We start from the raw sequence: 5,305 nt of genomic DNA, 5'->3' as shown, positions 1-5,305 counted from the left end.
CTTGTGCATCCTTACATTTATACAAAAACGTTGTTTTATATATATTAACATTTCTTTAGAAATTTAACCAATTATAGAAAAACATACAATCTTGTTTTTACTTTACAAACTCTGACTTCAGGGGAGATTTGTAACTTTGATTGTCAAATACACACAATGTCACACTATGTCTTACTGGTTCCACTGGACTATTCAAACATCCAAGTCACCTCCTGGTTCATTCTCACCAAAAGCTCTGTCTTCCTAGTTTCCAGAGAATGTCGACACAAAGTGGTGACTGTAGGTTTCTTCATGTGTTCACATATGTCAGCCCTATCTTCTGCTCTTGCTTAATCAGTATTCTGAGAAACCTGGCCTGGCTTCCTCTCACTGTATCCACCCCAGTCGCAGATCACTTCCCGACCAGCACTTGCTGTTGTGGGAGTGCAAACGGACAGTGTTCTGGCCATTGAACGGATTGACCAAGTATCCGCAAGTTGCATACTGCCGATCAGTGGCGGGGGACGAACCGAGCAGCGCACAAAGGACGAGCACCAGAGCGGATCTCCAGGCTGGGGCCACCACTGTTAGCATTGCATTCACGTGGACGCCCGTCAGCTCACTGCCCCTCTGCGTGCGGTGACCAGGGTTATGGAGGACAGGCAAGAAAGTGTCCTTATGATCTTTTTGAAAAGTGGAGGAGGTTGAATGGGGCAAGTGGCCAATTCCTACTCCAATTTCCGAAGCTCCTCTGAGCAGATGCCGTCACCGAGAGGGCCTCTTCCCAATCCCATTGACAAGAGTATAACAGGACTTCTTTTAGTTACACTCATCAGAACTCAACCAACACAACAGCTTGCATTATTATTACACTGTATTTGTCTCATGTGGCACTGTGTGTTGTGCATGAGCACTGTTATCCAGATAATGTCCAGTTAAGTAATGAGACATTTGCAGAATTGCAGCACAGTGTATTTGCAAATTAACTTAAAGTTAAAAGTATTTTCTCATTACAACACCCAAACAGCCACAAGCAACCCCCAAACAAACGAACAAGACAATCTCCTCTCAATAGTCCACGGTAATCAATTCCGAAAATGCATAATAAACAAACCCCAACAAATTGGAGAATCCCTCCTTCATCCTTCTCAATTTGAACGTTACCTTCTCTAGCGTCAAAAACCCGAGTAAATCTTCCTGGTGAGGCACATGGTGGGGTGGCTGACCCCCAACAAAATCTGTCTTTGAATGATCAAAGAGGCCAAGGCTAAGACATCTGACCCCGCGCCCGTCTGCAGCTTGAACTGTTCCGACATTCTGAATACTGCTTCTAGGGGCGGGGCTTCACATTCACATGTAAGATCCCTGAAACTGTCCTGAATACCGAACTCTAAAAATGTTCTAGTTTTGGAGAGGACCAAAACATGTGAATGATTTGCAAGGCCTCTCCCACATCGCTCACTGGTATCCTCCACCTCTCGAACAGCCGTTCATCCTTGACTTAGTGAGATGTGCCCCATACATTACCTTCAGCTGTGTCAGTCCCAATCTTGCACAAGAAGTCGAGGCATTCACCTTCTGTAGCACCTCACACAACAGTCCCTCTTCTTGGACCATCCCCAACTTCTCTTTCCATTTCATCATAATCCCCTCCATGGACACCCCATCCTCCTTCAGGATCCTCCTGTAACTCGTCGAGACGACTCCCTTCTCCAGTCCTCCAATTGACAACACTTCCTCCAACAGCAAAGGGGCCAGCGCTACCGAGACGTTTGGGAACACCTTCCTTCACACCTGCATGTACCTAAACCCCTCGCCCTATGTCAATCCATATTTCCCTCCCAACTCTTCTAGACTCGCGAACGTCCCCCAAGTAACATACTTAATTTCACTGATGCCCGAACCCGTGATTTCCCCCTAATCGGCATCCGCGCACCCAACCCTCAATTTGAAGTGCAGCCTAAACTGCCTCCAAATCATCAGTATGGTGGCCACCACCTGACTCCCCGAATACTTTCCTGGGGCCACCTGAAGCGGTGCATCTTCTCAGCATTTGCCTCCCCCCAATAGTGAAGCAAGTTTGGGAGGTCTCGTCCCCCCTTTCGCCTTCCCCTCTGCAATATCACCTTTCTAATTGGTCACACAGTAGATTAGGATTGGTGAGGGAGACAGGGAATGGGTGACCAAAAGGCAGAGAAAGAGCAGGAAGGCAGTGCAGGTGTCCCCTGCGGTCATCTCCCTCCAAAATAGGTATACAGTTTTGGATACTGTTGGGGGAGATGACTCACCAGGGGAAGGCAGTAGTAGCCAGGCTCATGACACTGTGGCTGGCTCTGCTGCACAGAAGGGCGGGAAAAAGACTGGTAGGGCTATAGTCATAGGGGAGTAGACAGGCATTTCTGTGGTCGAAAACGAGACTCCCGAATGGTATGTTGCCTCCCAGGTGCACGGGTCAGGGATGTCTCAGATCGGCTGCAGGACATACTGAAGGGGGAGGGTGAACAGCCAGTTGTCGTGGTGCATATAGGCACCAATGATATAGGTAAAAAACGGGATGATGTCCTACAATCAGAATTTAGGGAGTTGGGCGATAAGTTTAAAAAGTTGGATCTCAAAGGTAGTAATCTCAAGATTGCTACCAGTGCCACGAGACAATCAGAGTAGAAATTCAAGAATAGTCAGAATGAATACGTGGCTTGAGAGATGGTGCAGGAGGGAAGGGTTCAGATTTTTGGGACATTGGAACCGGTTCTGGGGGCGATGGGACCATTACAAATCGGATGGTCTACACCTGGGCAGGACTGGAACCAATTTTCTAGGGGGTGCTTTTGCTAACACTGTTGGGGAGGTTTTAAACTAATGTGGCAGGGGGGTGGGAACCAGATTGGGAAGTTAGAGGTCAGTAAACAGGCAGCAACTAAAGCCAGAAAGGGACTAGATAATAAACTCATTGTGACTAAGGGCAAGAGTAGACAGGGAAGAGATGATGAATGCAAAGGGACAGGTGGTCTGAGGTGCATTTGTTTTAATGCGAGAAGTGTAGCAGGTAAGGCAGATGAACTTAGGGCTTGGATTAGTACCTGGGAATATGATATTGGTATTACTGAGACTTGGTTGAAGGAAGGGCAAGATTGGCAACTAAATATCCCAGGGTATAGATGCTTCAGGAGGGATAGAGAGGGAGGTAAAAGGGGTGGAGGAGTTGCATTACTGGTCAGAGATGATATCACAGCTGTGATTAAGGAGGGCACTATGGAGTATTCGAGCACTGAGGCAATATGGGTAGAGCTAAGAAATAGGAAGGGTGCAGTAACATTGTTGGGACTTTACTACAGGCCTCCCAAAAGCGAGCATGAAGTAGGGGTACAAATATGTAGACAGATTATAGAAAAATGTAGGAGCAATAGGGTGGTCGAGGATGGGAGATTTTAACTTCCCAACATTGAATGAGACTCATGTAGTGTTGGAGGCGTAGATGGAGCAGAATTTGTAAGGAGCATCCAGGAGAGTTTTTTTAGAGCAGTACGTAAATAGTCCAACTCGGGAAGGAGCCATACTGGACCTGGTATTGGGGAATGATCCCGGCCAGGTGGTTGAAGTTTCAGTCGGTGATTACTTTGGGAATAGCGATCACAATTCCGTAAGTTTTAGAATACTCATGGACAAATACGAGAGTGGTCCTAAAGGAAGAGTGCTAAATTTGGGAAAGGCCAAGTATAACAAAATTTGGCAGGAGCTAGGGAATGTGGATCGGGAACAGCTGTTTAAGGGTAAATCCACATTTGAAATGTCGGAGTCTTTTAAGAAAAGGTTGATTAGAGTGCAGGACAGACATGTCCCTGTGAAAATGAGGGATGGAAATGGCAAGATTAGGGAACCATGGATGACGGGTGGAATTGTGAGAATAGCTAAATGAAAAAGGAAGCATAAATAAGATCTAGGCGACTTAAAACTGATGAAGCTTTGGAGGAATATCGGGAATCTCAAACGCGCAATAAAGAGGGCTAAAAGGGGTCATGAAATATCTTTGGCTAACAGGGTTAATGAAAATCCCAAAGCCTTTTATTCATATATAAGGAGCAAGAGGGTAACTAGAGAAAGGGTTGGCCCACTCAAAGACAAAAGAGGAAAGTTATGCGTGGAGTCAGAGGAAATGGGTGAGATTCTTAACGAGTACTTTGCATCGGTATTCACCAAGGAACATAGAACATAGAACAATACAGCGCAGTACAGGCCCTTCGGCCCACGATGTTGCACCGAAACAAAAGCCATCCAACCTACACTATGCCATTATCATCCATATGTTTATCCAATAAACTTTTAAATGCCCTCAATGTTGGCGAGTTCACCACTGTAGCAGGTAGGGCATTCCACGGCCTCACTACTCTTTGCGTAAAGAACCTACCTCTGACCTCTGTCCTATATCTATTACCCCTCAGTTTAAAGTTATGTCCCCTCGTGCCAGCTATATCCATCCGTGGGAGAAGGCTCTCACTGTCCACCCTATCCAACCCCCTGATCATTTTGTATGCCTCTATTAAGTCTCCTCTTAACCTTCTTCTCTCCAACGAAAACAACCTCAAGTCCATCAGCCTTTCCTCATAAGATTTTCCCTCCATACCAGGCAACATCCTGGTAAATCTCCTCTGCACCCGCTCCAAAGCCTCCACGTCCTTCCTATAATGCGGTGACCAGAACTGTACGCAATACTCCAAATGCGGCCGTACCAGAGTTCTGTACAGCTGCAACATGACCTCCCGACTCCGGAACTCAATCCCTCTACCAATAAAGGCCAACACTCCATAGGCCTTCTTCACAACCCTATCAACCTGGGTGGCAACTTACAGGGATCTATGTACATGGACACCTAGATCCCTCTGCTCATCCACACTTTCAAGAACTTTACCATTAGCCAAATATTCCGCATTCCTGTTATTCCTTCCAAAGTGAATCACCTCACACTTCTCTACATTAAACTCCATTTGCCACCTCTCGGCCCAGCTCTGCAGCTTATCTATATCCCTCTGTAATCTGCTACATCCTTCCACACTATCGACAACACCACCGACTTTAGTATCGTCTGCAAATTTACTCACCCACCCTTCTGCGCCTTCCTCTAGGTCATTGATAAAAATGACAAACAGCAACGGCCCCAGAACAGATCCTTGTGGTACTCCACTTGTGACTGTACTCCATTCTGAACATTTCCCATCAACCACCACCCTCTGTCTTCTTTCAGCTAGCCAATTTCTGATCCACATCTCTAAATCACCCTCAATCCCCAGCCTCCGTATTTTTTGCAATAGCCTACCGTGGGGAACCTTAT

This window comes from Scyliorhinus torazame, chromosome 20 (assembly GCF_047496885.1).
Source record: "Scyliorhinus torazame isolate Kashiwa2021f chromosome 20, sScyTor2.1, whole genome shotgun sequence".
In the NCBI taxonomy this organism is placed as follows: Eukaryota; Metazoa; Chordata; class Chondrichthyes; order Carcharhiniformes; family Scyliorhinidae; genus Scyliorhinus; species Scyliorhinus torazame.
This window is presented reverse-complemented; position numbering follows the sequence as displayed.